This window comes from Ictidomys tridecemlineatus, chromosome 12 (assembly GCF_052094955.1).
Source record: "Ictidomys tridecemlineatus isolate mIctTri1 chromosome 12, mIctTri1.hap1, whole genome shotgun sequence".
Lineage (NCBI taxonomy): Eukaryota > Metazoa > Chordata > Mammalia > Rodentia > Sciuridae > Ictidomys > Ictidomys tridecemlineatus.
Genome location: NC_135488.1, coordinates 29,340,681 through 29,360,013, shown reverse-complemented (window position 1 = coordinate 29,360,013; position 19,333 = coordinate 29,340,681). Strand labels below are relative to the sequence as shown.

Below are 19,333 nucleotides of genomic sequence, written 5' to 3'. Positions count from 1 at the left end.
CAACAAAATGTGGTATAATAGAACAATATCTGGCAATCAAAAGAAGTGAAGTACTGAGTGATATGTGCTACAATGTAAGTAAACTTTGAAAAAAAATATGCTGAATGAAAGAAGCAAGTCCTAAAGAACACATATAATTACATTTATATAAAGTGTCCAGAGTAGGTAAGCTTATAGGAATATGAAGGATGAGGTTTTCTAAGGCTGCAGGGGACAGGCATATTGTACAGCGATGCCCAAGTGACATGGGGGTTCTTTTTACAGTAATGAAAATGGTCTAAGGTAGACTGTGGTTATGGATGCAAAACTGTGAAGGCGACTAAATTGCACACTTGAAATGATTGAACCGTGGAACATGTGAAGTATATCTCAAGAAAACTGTTATAAAGGAAAAAAGATATGCTTGTCATAATAATCATTGCGAAAATGCAAACTAAAACCATAATGAAAACTATTAAGCACCTATTTTAATTATTAAAATACATAGTTTTTAAAATGTGACAATAACGAGAGCTACAAAGGAAAATAGCAATTATTTCACTCATACAGTAATGGAGAGAACACATTTATTTTTTATTTTGAAAGAAGGTCTTGCTAAGTTGCTTAGGGCCTTGCTAAATTGATGAGGCTGGCTTTGAACTTGCATCTACCTGCCTCAGCTTCTCCAGCTGCTGGGATTATAGGCATGTGCAATGCACCAGGATAAAAACATTTTAACATACTTATTCCAGTGATTTATTCATGGATCTGTAACCCATGTCTGATATCTTTAAAGAGAGGCTCCAAGTCATTTAACTCTCCAGTTCCTAGAGCCCTGTCCTCTTTGGTAACTTGTTGCTAATAAGTATGCTTGGAATTGGATTGAATCAGAACTACAGTCTCACGCTTAGAAACCAAATCTTGATTCTGTCCAGTCATCCTTAAGACCTAGATGTAAGGAAGTCTGCAAACAAAAGTGAGAACCATTTTTATCTGAAGTGGACACTCTCCATGAACACAAAGCACACATCTGTAGTTTCTTAAACCCATTACCCACAAAGTTCCTGCACACATAGGCCTGCCACAAATACAGACGGCACTGGTCAATTTGTCATGAAGGTAAAGCAAGATGAACAGTGTTCCTTATTCTAACCGTATATACTGAGAAATCTCTGATATAAGTTCTGCAGAAAAGATCAAATTGCCTCATAAACACACAGTTGTCAGTTTCAAATCAGACAAAACTGTAAGCTTTTAATGTTTGACCTCTATGCACTTAAGTCCCCCTCGCTATCTAATCCCATAGGCTCTGGTTACTCCAATTTTCAAACAAAGGATGGTATGTAAGGTCAAAGACATTGTTCTTCTAACTGAAATATAAAATAAAATAAATAACTAAATAAACAAACAAGCCAAAACAAAACACCACTCTTCACTTACAATATGCAGAAGAAGGTCCACTGGGTCTCTGGTTCTGAGGCTGTAAGTGGGTCCCTGGAGCAATATGAGATTTCTTACTGGAGTCTTGCAAAAGCATCAAAAACACCTTTTTGAAAAAAAAAAAGAAAAGAAAAAAAAGATGCATGTTTTATGATTCTCCCCACATTACATTTCTTTTGCCTCAACCACCCAATGAGGTCATAACAACAGCATCCATCAAACATACTCTATATTTCATTTAATTGGTATAAATCTAAGGCCGCCTGGTTCTCAGCAGGTTGGTCAATAGACTGCTCATAATATGCAAAGATGAATGTAACTTGACCTTGAACCTCAGGACCCACACATGCTGGCAGAAGCTGGTCAAATCACAAACAGCAGAAGGCAGGGGGAGAGAGGGATGGAGGGAAATCAGTAATAGGATATATCCAGTTCAAATCAAATTTGTGACTCACTGTGCCAGCATCTTAGAAACTCACAGGTGAATCAGAGGATAAATGTGAAGTCACAATTTAAATCATTCACAATTTATTTAGAGTAAATGGCAAAAAAAAAAAAATCCCCACTGAAAGTATGCTCTCCATGTGCCATTTCACTACAGCAGTTAATTTAAGTAACTTGTTTGAAGTCAGTGAGTAGTTAGCAGTGGAAGCAGAAGCCCAACTGTGTGTTGGGATCTGTGTGTTCAGATCCAAAGCAACAGAGCATGATGAAGAAGCAAGAGTGTAGCTAAAACAAAGGGGGATGTGATGGGCTGGGGACACTGAGGCTTTTGAACTGCACCAAGAGACCTGGCAGGGATTTATGAAAAGATGAAGAGAGAATCCCTAACACACATATTGGGCAGAGTGCAAGAGAGGGCACTTTGGTCCATGCATAGAAGTCTAAAGAGCCTCAGCCCTGCAGCAGTGCAGCCCTGTGGTCAAGGGCTGAGGCTCCAATGTTGGCAACATTTGCACCACCTCACCAACTAACATTGTGGACTGTCTTGTCTGTAAAAAAGCCTAATGACAACAGTAGTGCAAGTTCAGTAGAAGCTGATTGTAAAGGACTTGGTTACAGACTCTGGAATCAGGTAGTAGCTATCCTATCATTCATGTCTTTAGCCAAGATTTAAGGAACATCTTCTATGGGTCATACACCAAGTGAGGCATGTCTCCTTTGGGGTCATCTGTGCATGTGCTTCCATCCCTCCTAATTGTGTATACATCCAAAATATCTGAGCTCATGACCCTGGACCCACTTCAAGGGGTACAGTTCCATTGACCATCAGCAGGTACCTCACACTCAATGTGTCCATACCCTGCCTGAATTTCTGATTTCTGTAAATATCATCATCATTCTGATTCCATTAAATAAGCCAAAAGGCATGACTGTCTCTGTTTATTGCTGAGAACCCCCCAGTCCACAGGGGATAACAAAGGAAGGGCCCCAGAGAGAAGCAGCAGAGAGCAAGCAAGCCTGTAGAGAGAGGCATACAACCTCTCTGCATGTGGTTAATTAGTTTGGATGGAATCCTACTGAGCAAAACCTGCATCCACAACAATGGTGAAGGTCAGGAGATTTCATTAGATCAGATGCAGTTACCTTCATCTGAAAGATAACACTCTTTTCCTTTTCCCCATAACACCTCCAGGAAAGACTGCAAACCTCACAACCACTGCAAATAATAAGGACGATGATGATTCATAACAACATTCTGAGTGTGTGCCAGCCATGTAGCCTTGAACAAATTATTTTACCACTTTGTGACTTAGTTTCCCAGCATGGTAAGTGATAATAAGATGATACACATTACAAGATTATTGTAAACAGTAAAAAATGCATTCACAGGGAGAGTGGTAAGAACCACTCCTGGCATACAAGAAATGGGCAATGTCTGGTTCTAAGGGTATCCAGAGAATGTTCATGATATATGCATACTTCATCATGAAATCAATCCAGTGAGACAACTATTGTTATCACCACTTAATAAGATGATGGCACTAAAGTTTAGTGCAATGAGTGTTCACCTAGTGCATTTATAAAGAACTGAAATTATAAACAACAGAAGTAGCCTGAGTCAAGAATTGTCCACTGAGGAAGAATTTTCCTTCTTATTTCATTCTAAATGGAATTTTTATTTAATGGTAACATGTACCAGTGAATATTATAAGCATTTTTAGACAATAAAAGATGCATTTAGAAAAATCTTTACCAATCTTTTTTTTGAATTTTCCATCTCTTCCTGTTCTCATGAAAAAGGCTCTGTGCCATCCATGAGTGAATGTGTCTGAAATGTGTGTCACAGGTGCATATATGTGTGTGTCGAAAGAAAAAACAAAGAGCAGAGTTCTTGTTCTCAATAATTTCACAGATCAGTGGAGGATGTGAGCCTAATACAAGACAACACTAAGAATCAAGGTACCTTGTGTCAGAATTTCTTCAATTTGGCATGTGAAAGGTGAAGGGCATATCTAAGAAAATAAGAATGTGATGAGTGCCATCTAGTGTTCAATCACCTTAACTACAGGCACATTAACCGGATGTCTCCAAGAAATGAAAGAAACCATCAAAAGAAGTCCAACAAACAGAGTTGATAAAGGTCACATTTATCAAAAAACAATATGATACTGATCGCTGTGGTCAAAAATATGAGCTCCTCCTAGCAGATAGTATGTATTCTTTTAGCTGTAATTCTCATGCTAAATGAAAGCACTCAGACAGATACTGTGAAACTGCTACTGGTAAATGTCTCATGGAACCCTAACACCCAGAATAGAACATTACCAGGGATGTAATGGATGATGTTTAAAAAGATTCTGAACATTCCACTGAGTTTGGAAAATGGAAGGTTCACATTATAACATTAATATTTTCTTTACTATCTGATAAATATCTTCTAGTAAAAACTTTATCATATTTAAAGGCCAAATCTTCTCAAAAGACTGTTTGTTTAGACAGTCAAAGCAGGATAACATGTTTTCTTTCATTTGTACAATTATAAAGAGGTGTAAATTTTTTTTGCAAAAAAAAAAAAAAGACAAAAAAAAAAAAAAAACTCCAATTAAGAATGAGAAAGGCCTTCCAACACAAACCTTTCTTCCAAAAAGATAGCTTTGGCAAATCCATAGGAAGCTATTTGAAAGCAAGGTAAAAGTATAACATCTCAGCCACATTTCCCACAGTTTAAGAAGAACTTGTATTTGTGTGCTTGATATAAATTGATATTATGCATATACACATCTTCCTCCTCCTTGTATGCATTTTTCTCACATTGAATTGAATGGAGGCCTTAGACCAACTCACATGGACCAAATAAAAACTATGCCTGCCTCTTTTATAAAAAGGACAAGAAAGTTGTTTTCGATCTTATCTAAAATATAGCTTTAAATTCAGTGCCTATGAGATTTCTGCTCTTTCGCCTCAGGGGACAATAAATTCAACACTCTGGGGATTCTTCATCTGGGAACTTTGTCTTCTTAATTTAAAAGAGCTTTAGGGTCTAAGTATCTATGATGGCCCAGTGTCATCTCAACCCTGATGTGCTATCAATCCCTCAGACTGGAATGCAGTGGTTCATCCTTCTATATTCTCTGTTTAAAGGGCATTGTCAAATAGTGTTAGACCCTAGATGTGATCCACATTTAAAGTGTCAGTATGATGGACTATATCCTGGAGATGGTCAGCACAAGGTGCCTTTTGGCTTAGATGCCAGAGAAGTTGATGAAGTTGACAAAACTTCTGTAAGAAAATGACAGACTAGAAATTACAGAGTCCAATTGAGTGATGGCATTAACAGAAGAATTTCCAAACTTTAGCCAGAATGTAACAAAGACTGTATTCTTTTAGTTTACCCAAAGTGATAGGTTTTCTTGCTTGTTTCTGCTTTTGTTTTTCAAAAGAAAACGATGGCACCATGTAAAGAACTTAGATGATAAACATGAAAGGTACCTCCAGTCTCCAAATACAGGACTCTTAGCAGATTGTTTCTTGTTATGCTGCACAATGCAATGGTGCAATTATAAGATTGTATTACTATATAGCAATGCGTATGAGTTTCCTATTGTGGCCATAACACATCAGCACAACATGCTGACTTATGACAATATAAATATAAATGGGCCTTCCTGAATTAAAATTAAGGGAGGATACTCCCTCCTCCCTTTTCCAGCTTCTAGTGGCCACCTGTATTCTTCGACTTGTGGCCACCCTCATCTTATAAGCTCAGAAACCGCTCCGTGATGACATCATCTTTTGCCTATCTGAGCATCCCACATTCCTCTTACTTATAAGTAAAATCATTTTATCACATCAGGCAACCCAGATAACTCAGGAGTATCTTCTCATTTCAAGGTTCATGCTACTGACACAGTAGGTAGAGTGGAAAATTGGGGAGTCCAACCCAATTAAATTCTAGTTTCTGATCTTAGGCAACTCATTACCATCTTGGATTCAGTCTGCACAAGTGTGGGGAACAAATCAGATAAGATGTAAAAAAGTCAACTCTAGGTCAGACTTGGGCCCTACAACATTCCACAATGCATGTTTATAAATGGAAAACGCAAGGATGGGCCCCAGCTTTCCAGCCTGAAGGATGGATAGCTCGGTGTTTAGAAGACACCAGGCTGTCAAAAATATTGAACTTTGAGGCTATTTTAAATTAAGAAATCCTAAGTCCCCAAATGAAGCATCCTCAAAATATTAAATATAATTTTTTTAAAACAAGCAAAAGTGATATATCACCGAGAGAAGTAGAAAACAGTTTCTCCATAAAGCAAGGATATGCTTCCTTTTCTTCTTTTCTCCATCTCTCTTTCCTTCCTCCCTTCTTTCTCCCCCTCCCTACCTGGTGACAGAAGCACAAGATTAGTAAATGGGACCAGCATAAAGTGGGATGGTAGTGGAGCAGGTTCCCACAGGAGGGCCACAGGTAGCACAGCACTGTAGAGAGTTTGGCAGATTGGCTGCATATAGGAGAATAGAGCAGGTTCAGGAACACTGAAAATGTTTATAACAAATAAGGAAAGAGGAAATGCTGAATGGATGCTGTGCTACTGGGTTGAAATTGAGCTTGCGGTTTTCCACAAAGAAGCAAATAAAGACATGACTCTCTTACTTAATCCAAGTGAGAACCCACTAGCAATCCCCGATTGCCATGTGTATACAGAGCAGCTAGGAGTTCTTGGAGAAATGGCTGATTCTGGCACCAGGGCTAGAAGGCTCAGAGTGATCCTAGAGCATCTTGTTCCATCAGAAAGTAAGAAAATTTTCAAAGAAGAAATAGGGAATGTATTATAAGGCATAGAAGCCAAAGTTAAGGAGTTCCCATTCCTAAACCTGCTGGGATATGATCATTGAAATAAATAATTATCATAATGAACCGTACGTAGATCATTGAATAAAATAAAAAGCTGTGAGTTGCTACTGATATAAATAAGTAATTCAGTAAAGAGTCAGTTCATCCTCCAAATAATGCCAACTGAATGAAACATGTGGAATGAATGATAGAATTACAAAAATCACCATGTGGCAAATGGCATAATAATAATTAATTTGGGCAAGGAATATCAATGGATGTGAAAACTGTTGGGTGAAAAAAAGTAGAATTTAGAGAATCTTAAATGTTTCTTCAAAAAATAATAAAGAAGAAAGGAAATTAAACTTCAAGTGAAGCCTGCAGACATTGCCTCACCTGGGTGATCATGGGTCTCCTCACCAGCACCATAGGCCAAGCCATGGGGAACAAGGAGACACACCTCACTCCTACAATATTCCTGGCAAAAATTCACAGCCTGACCCAAGGAAATAAGGCAAACCTAAATTGAAGTTCACTGTGCAAAAATCATGGCTCTGCAGTATTGAAAAATACTGAGGTAACAAAAGTCAAGTAATCAGAAGTTTTGCAGACTCACAGTGACTCAGGAGGATACAACCAGGCACAGATCATGATCCTGGATCTCAGCTTTGCTCCTAAAGGCATGACACAAATGACATTTGAATAGGTGAACTGAGTAGAAAAACTTTGTTCTTTTTGTACCCCAAAAGTAAGGAAAAAAATTTAAAAACAGATCAAACTCTACTCTGAACCTGGTTTTCATCCAAAGTCCATCTCTAAATGCTATGTGCAATGGGGACCACTGAGTCACACACCCAAGGAACATCTACAGCCCTCTTGACAATGCTGTAAAGAGAACCCACTCACCAAGCAACCTGGATGGGAAGAAACTGCCCATCTCTCACAGGCAATCTGACCATCTATCGTATTACTCAAACTTCAAAATTAATTAACATATACTTCTTAAATTTGCTATATTTACATGATGCAAACAATAAAAAAATAAATAAAAAACCTTGTCTTTGGAGATTTCTGAAAAGGACTCTATATGCATAGCCACACTCTCCAGCTCTCCGTGGTCCCCAGTCCCACACAGATTGAACCTCATTCCTTGCCAGCATTCTCCTTAGCTCCAAGCACTAGAGTAGAAAGTACTAATGTCTTTATAACATTGAGGCACACTCCAATATCAAATCTCAACTTTCATAGCTTGTGGGTATATTTAGAGACCATGATATGAAATTTGTTGTATTTTAATGCTGCAGTCCAGCTGGGCAATATAACTAGGAGGTAACAAGCAACTTGCAGGTTGAAGCGGACACTGCTTTATTGCAGGGAAACTCAGCGGGAATTGAGCAGGAACTCAAGGTAGCAGGCACCCAAGGTAGCAGGAGCCGCTTTATTACAAAACAGCAGAGGTATATATACCTTACTGATTACACACAGCTTGACTCAATTAACATCATCTAGGTACAGCAGTTAGCCAATAAGGAATCTCCACCAACTTAATGGCTCCAGTGGCGTTGCCTCACAAACCACTCCTCCTGGCAAACTGCCAGGCGCCATCTTGACTTGATTTGTGGTCCCCAACACTTTAAAAATGAAATCTGTGTTCTAACTGCATAGAGAGAGAGAGAGTCAGGAGAGTTACTTGGCAGGTCCTCCCCACTCCAGGGAAGTCATCAGACAAAATGCAGATGAACAAAGGAAAAACAGGAAGGGTTCTGGACCAGCCACACCAACTGTGGATTGATGGCAGACATGAACAGGCAAAATCAGTGATCATCAAGTGTGAAGAGATGAAATTGGTTGAGATAGAAATTTTATAAGTTATACCAAACAAAAGAAAATTCTTGAAAGGCACTTAATCTTTTTCCAATTTGAGATATGTTTCTCAAGCAGATCCAAATATACTATAATATCACAATTTGTTATATCTCATATATATTTTATGTAGTCCAAATCCTTTGCCTGTTGTTGCACTGAAGACAAGTACCTTCTTCTTTTTCTTAACATCTGTGTGTGGAAAGGGAGAAAAAGAGAAATATACAGGATCTCATAAATCAATATTTATTTAGGACTTATTATGTACAAAGCACGTACTAAATGTAGAAGGTGGAAATTTCTAAAAGAAACTGAGAAACACGTATTATACCTCCAAAGAAATTGAGCAACTCATTCTATTCCTGCTAGTTGGATTTGTTATTGGGGTGACACATCAAGAGTGTGCATCCTGGTCAAAGAAAAATCCACCTGCAGAGGCAAGTTGCATGAATTCTTTTAAGAAGTAGAAATGGTCGTGGGAATTAAACCGATCTGTATTTTAATTGTGGGGATTGTTTCATACTTTATGCATTTGTCAGACTCATAGAATAGATTTTACTGTGTGGAATTAAATAAATATTTATTTTTAAGAAACAGAGCACAAAGAGGAGGAGAATTAAAAATTTTTTTCAAAAGGAACATGGATGAATAAAGTATAAATAGTGATAATGTTGGAGAAGAAAATGAATACTAAACAGAAATAGAAATTTGTAAGAAATATAGGATAAAATGAATTCTTTAGAAGTTATGTTCTAATGGAAAACCTGATGCGACATTAGAAATACAGAGAGATTAAAATACAGCAAGGTTTGACCACAGAATAGATCACTGCACATGCATGACAGATCCAAATAGTGGTGAAATATTGATATGTTCTCATCTTTGTGTACTACCTTGCAATGTATAGTCTGAAATCATTGTTATGATTATTTGACACAAGCAAATAATTATTAGATTATTTGACACAAGCAAAACATGTATGTAGAAGTTAGGGAAGATATTTCTGTTTTAGAGGCAAGAAAAATTAAGTTAACAAAGAACTTGCCAAGTGTGGTGGCACACCCCTGGAATCCCAGTGGCTAGGGAGGCTGAGGCAGAAGCATTGTGAGTTCAAAGCCAGCCTCAGCAAAAATGAGGCACTAAGCAACTCAGTGAGACCTTGTCTCTAAATAAAAATAGGGCTGGAGATGTGGTCCAGTGGCCAAGTGCCCCTGAGTTCAATCCCCGGTACCACCCCTACCTCAAAAATACACAAAAAAACAAACAAGAAACAAAGAACTCTTAAGTGTCGACAATATCAAAACAAATAGCACCATTAAATATTTGGCCAAAGACCATAACAGACACCTCACTAAAGAAGATGTACAGATGGAAACTAAGCATATAAAAAGATACTCCACATCATATGTCATCATGAAAATGCAAATTAAAACAACAGTGTGATCCCACCACTTGACCATCAGAACAGCTAGAATCAGAAGACAACACTGAATGCTGGAGAGAGAGAATGGGGAGAAACCGGCACTCTCCTTCATTTGTGGTGGGAACGCAAAATGCTAAAGACACTTTGGAGGACAATCTGGTTGTTTCTTACAACACTATCATACTTCTACTACATGCCTCAGTAATTGAGTCCTGGGTATTTATCCAAATGAGTTAAAATTTTATGTCTACACAAAACCCTGCGCACAGATGTACAGATGGAAACTAAGAATAAAGCAGCTTTATTCATCATTGTCAAAACTTGTGAAGCAAACAAGGTGTTTTGTTCTTCAGTCGGTGAGTGGATAATCTGTGGTTCATCCAGAATATGGAATACCGTTCAGCACTTAAAAGAAATGAGCTATCAGACCATGAAAAGGAAAGTGACATGCATGTTATTAAGTGAAAGAAACCAATCTGAAAAGGCTACATACTGCCTGCTTCCCAACTCTGACACCCTGGAAAAGGTGAAAGTATGGAGACATTAAAAAGATCAGGGCTAGCAAGAGGTTTGGTGGGAGAGAGGAATGAAAAATCAAAACACAAAGAGTTTTAGGACAGTGAAACTCTCCGTATAATGCTATAATATAAAACAGATGTCATTATACACATGTCCAAAGCCACAGAATGTGAATTTACCTTAGGTTACTAAGGTAAATTACAGGCTCTGGCTGATGGTGATGTGTCAATGTGGGTTCATCAATTGTATCAAATGTATCATTTTGTGGGGAAGATTGATAGTGGGAGAAGCTGGGTGAGGGTTAGTGAGGGATAGTTAAATGGGAACCTTTTTGTACTTTCCGCTCAATTTTGCTATAATCCTAAAAATGCTTTAAAAAATAAATTTAAAAAATAATGAAACTCCAGCCTAGGTTACCCAAGTTCATCATATCACTACAGTCAATATCCTCACCCTGATTCCCAGCCCCCCTCCACTGCACATGAAGAGACTAGGAAAGGGGTCAGTTAGAAAATCCCAAATGTGAGTGGGAGGCATTGGTTTTGTTTTGAAATGATGAAAAGATTGTGACAGATGGTCAAAAGCATACAGGGGCACAAATGTGTATGATAGTTTTTGAAATCAGTTATTTGACACCATCACAGGACTTTAGGTTTATATCTATGGACCCAGTAATTTCTGGGAATTGATCCACAGAGATGGTGGTGGACCCTGTTCATAATTTTTGCATCATCTTATTGGGAAAAATCAGAAAATAGGAAACAACCTAAGTATCCCCCACAACAGGAAAGTGAGTAACTGTAGAACCGAGTCCTTTATAGTAGAAAATGTTGCCAGGAAAATGGAAACTGCTTAAGAGAAATATTGTTGATTGGGTAACTTCTGTCAAAAATGATATATACACAGAGATTTCAAATCTGGTTTAAATCTCTGGGCATGGCAGGACTGACAGTACAACAAGTTTTTAATAGGCCACAGCTATTCAGGGAGGAGAATGAGGAAGAGAACAGACGTCAGGAGAAGTTGTCGTTGTACCAGGAGAAGGTGGGCATGAAATCTGGTGAATAAAAAAGCAAAGCAGAAGCCAGGGGATGGAAACAGGGAACAGCCCAGAAAACAGAGCAAGGTTCCAGCTCCTAAGATTTTGCACTCCTGTGTGAGAGCCCCTGAGCAGGATTCTCCTCCATTGTAGAGGTGCTGTGCAGGGCAGACCAGGCCTTGGGGACTGTCTCAGTTTAGTGGCTACTCCTGAGACATCTTCCTTGATTTTCTGTGCAAGGATTTGCATATGGTTTGAATGTGTCTCTCTAAGGTTCATGTGTGGGAGTCCTAGTCCCCAGTGTGGTAGTATTGAGAGGTAGTGGAACCTTTAAGAGGTGAGGTCTATCAGATATGATTGGTCACAAGCACCTTCACAATGAAATTGATAATGGATGAAAAGACTGGGTTGGGTCTCAGAGATTGGTTCCTGAGAAAATAGATTGTTATAAGAGTGAACCCAGCTTCTCCCTACCCTCTCCTATCACAATTCCATCTGCCAATATTATGATATAGTCAATAGGTCTTTCATGAGACTCAACAAGGTGATTCTACCCAATCTTGGACTTTCATTAATTTAAGCTTTATAAACCTCTTTCCTCTTATGATACTCAGCCTCAGGTATTTTGTTACAACAATGGAAAACTTATTATGATGCCCTGTGAATTGAAGGAATAACATCTGCCTGCGTGCCATGCACCATGCTAAGACTTCCATCAACCCCATTTGTGGCTCTCTTAATGATTCCCAGTTTACAATCAAGGGCACTATATCTGGCAAGGTTGTTCCATAGAGAGACCATGCATAATTGATAGTGTGGATTAGAACTCCAGTCTCAATGTTCTGAGTTCTGGGCCAGTACTGGGAGCCCCCAACCTCAATGCCAACACAGAGAGCATTGATGGGTATTATCCCTCAGAATGTGTCCAGACTGGGCTCTTGGAAGGGGTCTGCATTGCCCTAGCGGGATATACAAGGAAAACATGGAAACCTCAGTTCTAATTTATAAGTAGAATTTATAAGCATATAATTCTTAACATGCAGACATGGTTGACCACTGGCATCCTCTTCAGCTTCCAGTTCCAACAGGGAGCAGCCTTCTGTAGCCTGGTCAAGTCGATTTTTTTTCAACTGATTTATCTAGTTTTTACTAAAATAATGCTAATGAAGGATTAGCAAGGTTTTTGCAGACTATATGATATACACAAGCAAAGCTAACGTGGAAACAGCAGGACTGACTTTTCTTATTCCTGCCGCTCTTTACTTTCATCTCAGATGTAAAACCCAACCAGAACTAATAATTAAAAAGAAAAAGAGAGAAGCAGGTGTGGAAAAGAACATTGAACTGTCTCATTTATATATACTAATGTTGGGAATAAGCCTCTCACTTATATTAGAAATATTTCTGAGGCTTCTCTTTGAGATAGCATTGTTGGTCATGTAACCACAAAAATTAACAAAACATTTAAGAACAAAGCATCCACCCAGAAGAAACAGACCTTCTTTGTAGGTTGGTTTTGTTTTGTCTTTTCTGTAAAGTTAAAATTCATAAATATTCAAGCCAAGCATTCCACAAAATTTCAGTCTTCTTAATGATAAATATTAAAAGGATTTCCTGGGGTTTTTTATTTTTTTAACAACAGATAAAATGTCACTTAAAGGGAACACTCGTTCTTCCTAACACACAAGTATAACTATAAATAAGTAAATATAACTCTATTGAAGGTGGATGCATTATTTCATTAATAAGTGTGCTTCACCCCCCCCCCGCAAAAAAAAAAAAAAACAAAACCTTGACCCATATTCCCACAAGTTGTGCTCTGCACTGAGTGTCTATGAAAGCAGGAAATAAGAGCAATCCACACATAAGACAACACCATACAACCAGGAAGCCTCCTGATTAGCCCAGTGGCTACAAAGATGGACACGAACAAGTCTGAGCTTTTTCAACAATAACTGAGTCTCCTTATAATCCAAAATAAATTATTTTAATTTTCCTTTTCAAGGAAATGGAGAAATAACTCAGGATGGTGCAACAACTCTCAAAGATGGCATTTCTTTATGGCTCAGGGAAACTGACTCATGCTGGTTTAACATTCACAACTAAGTTACTAGCTTTCTGGTCTAATATTTGGTCTTTTTATGTTATGGTTTGGATCTGGTCTGTAACACAGCTTTTGGGGAAATGATTGGATCATGAGGGTCTGAAACTGTCAAAGAATTATTAGTTCATTGATAGCTGAATGGACGGCCTAGAGGAGGTGGAAACTGTAAGCAGGTGGGGCACAGTTGGAGGAAATGGCTTACTGGAGATGTGCCCTTTGAGACTGGATCTTGTCCCAGGTGTACCTGTCTCCACCCTCTCCTCTTTGTCTCTCATGCACACTTTCCTGATCACTATGTGCCTAGAAGTTTTCCTCTACTACACCCTTTATTTTTTTGATGTTCTGCTTCCTCTCAGAATCAAAGCAATGGAGCTGGCCAACCACAGACTAAAAACATGAGCCAAAACCAATCTGTCTTCTTTTAATTTGCTCATGTCAGTTATATTGGTCTCAGCAAGGGAAAGCTACCACTTTGTGCATGCTTCAGAGGCAGTGATAACTTCTAACACTCATGTGCAAGTATAGCATTTAATGAGCTGCAGGTCTGAAAACTTATATCCACAGGAGACTTCACACCTATTCTGATCCAAGTGTTCAGAGAAAAGGGGACTTGGGAAATTCTTGGGTCTTCTACTTTGGCACAGGGAAGACTGCTATCTGTCAACAACCCATGAAGATAAAGGTGTATTTTGTAGAATAGGTATGATTTAATTCCATTGTCCCTCCAAAGTTAACGGCAACAATTTCACATGCCACTCCATTATAGGTAAGAACCATTAACATTTTTGACCATTTTGACCATCCAGGCATAAGTCTTTATTCATCTTTGGAACAACAATTTAAACTGTTTTGATTTTTTTTTCCATTTTAAAAATAAAAAAACCAAACACTCACAAGACCTGAGTGATTCATCCAAGGCCCTAGAGCTAGGAGGTAGAAAGATCTGGATTTAGGAGTGTCTAGGGCAAAGCTTATGCTTTTGGGACAATAACTACTCTCAGAAGCTGGATGTGTCTTTGGAAATGCCCTGCACATCATTCCTCAGTAACTATTTGTTAAGCAACCACAAGTGCTAAGAACTGCATTGGGTACCACAAGTGTGAGAGTGAGCACAGCCAGAGCTCAACTTCCATGGGAGAGTCAGAGATGGCAAGAGAACATACCAGGCCTATAGCAGGAGAAGGAGGGGATAGGATCCAGCTAAGGCTGGGGAGTCCAGCCTTTCAGCATTTTGTGGAGGTAGCATTTGTGTCAAGACTTGAGGAACAAAAGTAGGACATAGCATCAATGACCCAAATGACATAATGGCTCTGCAAGCTTTGGTATATCATGTGTGTGTATTAGGCTGCTTTTTATTTGTCTCTGTGTGCCACAACTTGCTCTATCTAAAAAAGCATAATGGAAGCAGTGGGAATGAGTGTTCAACTTTGAGGATCCTTAGAGTAGAGAGCATCACCCACAAAAGCTAGGAATGTTCAGAAAATTTAACTCATTAGTAGAAAGCCTAGGTTCAAGTGCAGCTCCACCACTTAGAACAGTGTGACTTGGGGTTAAGAAAAATTAGCCTGTTTGAGCCTCAATTTCTGCAACCTTAAAAAGAGGAAAAATAAGCAGCTACAAGTTTGAGGGAATAAAATATATCTAAGTATAAAAGTGTATTATAATATTATATATACTTTTATGTTTTATAGTCTTCTATAACTAGAGTATTCTACACAAAAGGTGTGATGGCTGCTTTCTACTTGGGACTACAATAGGTTTCCCCCATTTATGAGGGATGTTTCTAGGTCCCCAGTGGATGCCCACCTCCAGGGATTATATGGAATCTTATATGCACTGTTTTTTTTTTTCCAATATATACCTACATGCTTATGACACAGGTCAACTTAGAAATCTTACAATAAAAGATTAACAGCAATGATAAAAATAGAACAGTTATAACTACATACTACAATATGTTATGTGTTCTATTTTTCTCCCTGTCAAAATATTCTATTTTTCTATATTCTCTTTGGGTCACAGCTGATTATGTGTAACTGTAACCTGGGAAAGCAAATTCACAGACAAGGGTGCCTGTTGTACACTCCTTGATCACATAAAGGGCTGCCTTGTCTCCTCATTCACAAACCTAGTGATGTGCCTGTAATCCTCTAAATCCATATAAAACACAAATGATGTTCAGCTTTTAACATCCTGAAAATTGAACTGTTTTAATTCTCATAATTATTTAAAATTTCTGATACTGGTTTAGCATCTCAGTGTTAATTACTAATCAAAAACCTTATTAGTAAAATCAATACCCATAAATTAAATGCATTTCTATACATCAGTGATGAATCCTCTGAAAGAGAAATTAGGAAAACTACCCCATTCACAATATCCTCAATAAATAAATAAATAAATAAGATACATGGGAATTAACAAAGAGGTTAAAGACCTCTACAATGAAAACTACAGAACATTAAAGAAAGAAATTGAAGAAGACCCTAGAAGATGGAAAGGTCTCCCAAGCTCTTGAATAGGCAAAATTAATATTATCAAAATGGCCATACTACCCAAAGCACTATAAAGATTCAATGCAATTTCAATTAAAATCCCATCATCATTCCTTGTATAAATAGAAAAGGTAATCATGAAATTCATTTGGAAAAATAAGAGACTCAGAATAGACAAAGCAATCCTTAGCAAGAAGAATGAAGCAGGAGGCATCACAATACCAGAACTTATACTATACTACAAAGCTATAGGAACAAAAATAACATGATATTGGCACCAAAATAGACATGTAGACCAATGGTACAGAATAGGGGACACAGAGACAAACCCACATAAATACAGTTATCTCATACTAGAACAAAGGTATCAAAAACATACACTGAAGAAAAGATAGCCTCTTCAACAAATGGTGCTGGGAAAATTAAAAAGTCATATGAAACAAAATGAAACTAAAACCCTATCACCCACCATGCACAAAACTCAACTCAAAATTCACCAATGACCTAGGAATTAGTACAGAGACCCTGTGCATAATAGAGAAAAAAAAGTAGGCCCAAAAGTTTATCATGTTGAATTAGGCACCGACTTCCTTAACGAGACTCCTAAAACACAAGAAATAAAACCAAGAATTAATAAATGGGATGGATTCAAACTACAAAGCTTCTTCTTTGCAAAAGAAACAATCAATAAGGTGAAGAAAGATCCTCCATTTGGGAATAAATTTCTGCCACACACACACACATCAAGTAGAGCACTAATCTCCAGGACATATAAAAAAACTCAAAAAACTTAACACCAACAAAACAAACAACCCAATCAATAAATAGGCCAAGGAACTGAACAGACACTTCTCTGAAGAAAATATACATTGGATCAACAGATATATTTTAAAAATGTTCAATATCTCTAATAATTACAGAAATGCAAATCAAAACTACTCTAAGCTTTCATCTCACTCCATTCAGAATAACAGTTATCAAGAATACAAACAACAATAAGTGTTGGCAAGGATGTGGGGGAAATGGCACATTTATATATTGCTGGTGGGACTTCAAATTGGTGCAACTACTCTGGAAAACGGTATGGAGATTCCTTAGAAAACTTGGAATGGAACCACAATTTGATCCAGCTATCTCAATCCTTGGTCTATACCTAAAGGACTTAAAATCAGCATACTATAGTAACACAGCCACATCAATGTTTATGGTAGCTCAATTCATGATAGCTCAACTGTGGAAGCAACCTAGATGCCATTCAATATATGAATGGATAAAGAAACTGTGATATATATGTATATATATATATACACATACACACACACACACAATGGACTATTGCTCAGCATTAAAAGAGAATAAAATTATGGCATTTGCAGGTAAACAAAGACTGAATGTTCTCCCTGATAAGTGGATGCTGATCCATAACAGAGGTTGGGGGGAAACATGGAAAAAATGGAAGAACTTTTGGTAAAAGGGAGGGTGGGGAGGGATTGGGGACATGAGGGCCGGAAAGATGATGGAATAACATGGACACCATTACCCTAGTTATATATGACTGTAATATAGTGTGACACTATATGATTTACAACCAGAGAAATGAAAAATTGTGCTGCAATTGTATACAATGAATCAAAATGCATTATTATGTTGTATATACCTAATTATAATAAATAAATAAATGTTTTTTTAAAAAAACAAACCTTATCAGGTACTACTATACTACTATTATTCCTGAATCTGATAAAGTAGAGCAACTGGTACAAAATTTTGTTTAGATTAATTTTTATTGTAGTTTGTAGTACTTTTTTTTTTTAATCATCTGCAGCACTTTCTAGAGTTGATAGAAATGTCAAATGCAAACTCAAATTTGGCTCACATACAGACCCAACCTCAAGGACCGTACACAAGGCTTATTTTTGTTTGGACTGCACAACACACCAACTTCCTCCTGGAGGAAATCTCACTATCTGACTCTTGTTGGTCAAGAGTCTGTCTTCTTTATGCTATAAAGAAACTACATCCAATGGTTGGTCCCAACCCCAGCACAGAGGGAGGGATGCTTGCAGGTGGGGAACTGGCCAGGACGCTGCAGTGTTTGCATACTAGATTCTCCTGCATTGATCCGTCCGCCCAGTTTAAGGCCACAGCTCCTAGACAGAAATCCACGGTATGGAAGCAGGAACTTGTAGGTGATGAATTATAATCAGCCAACCATTCACTATTGAAGATAGTGAATAAATATTTAATGACCCTTGATTAAAGATACAAAAGTTCTCACACACAGGAATACTACATCCCTACAATAACAGTCACCTGTCAGATGACTACATTCAGTTTCAGGCTTCCACTGTGCTTGACACCAATAAAAATGCACCATGTTCTCCATCCCCTCCCTCTGCTCAGGTCTTTTCATTGCATGCAGACTGGCCACAAAAGCTTCCGCATATCTTAGTACCTCCTCCAATGTGGTGTCTGAGATTCCATATCCCATCAGGTGCAATTGCTCTAAGTTCTGATCCAGGGTCTGGAAGAGCTCCCCGAGGCAGGCCTTGCCTGCGTCCTTTGGGATGGCAAAGGTCAGCTCACTCTCACTGCTGTCTTTGAGAAATGCTTGTGGTACATAGAGCTGTATCATGGATGTAACACAAGCTATGTCCTTGGGATCATGGACCTGAGGAACAGAGGGCTATCAAAAAGAAAACAGAATGAGAAATCAGTAAGAAACGTCAATCCAAACACATACCAGTCAATTACCCGTAAACTCATAAGCAAATTATACACATTCCACTTCAAAACTTGAATGGGATACTGTATTTAAGTGGTAGGCATTCAATAATACAGAATATTTTTCTTTGTTTCTTCTTTGTTAAAAATATAAATCAATAGGCTGGGGCTGTAGCTCAGTGATAGAGTGCTTGCCTAGTATGTGCAAGGTCCAAGGTTAAATCAATCCCCATTACCACAAGTAGTAGCAGTAGTAGTTGTAGTAGTAATAATAATAATATAAATCCTCAGTGATAAACCTGGCAAGGTCAGACCCACATGCCCAACTTGCTTACATGCACTGCAACCTATTTATAGGGGTCTGTGTTCATGAGACACCCTCCATCCCATGGAACAATCACAAAGGAGACTCAAGTTCTAGCAATTGGATTGCAATAAACAAGGTTGAGTCTTCTTAAAAGGGAGACAA

The 19,333-nt window shown here is 38.1% G+C and overlaps 1 pseudogene; it reads right to left on the bottom strand.

The window, feature by feature from the left end:
* Nucleotides 1-19,333, bottom strand: part of LOC144368937 (ATP-binding cassette sub-family A member 13-like) — a 405,121-nt pseudogene that overhangs the window by 187,866 nt on the left and 197,922 nt on the right.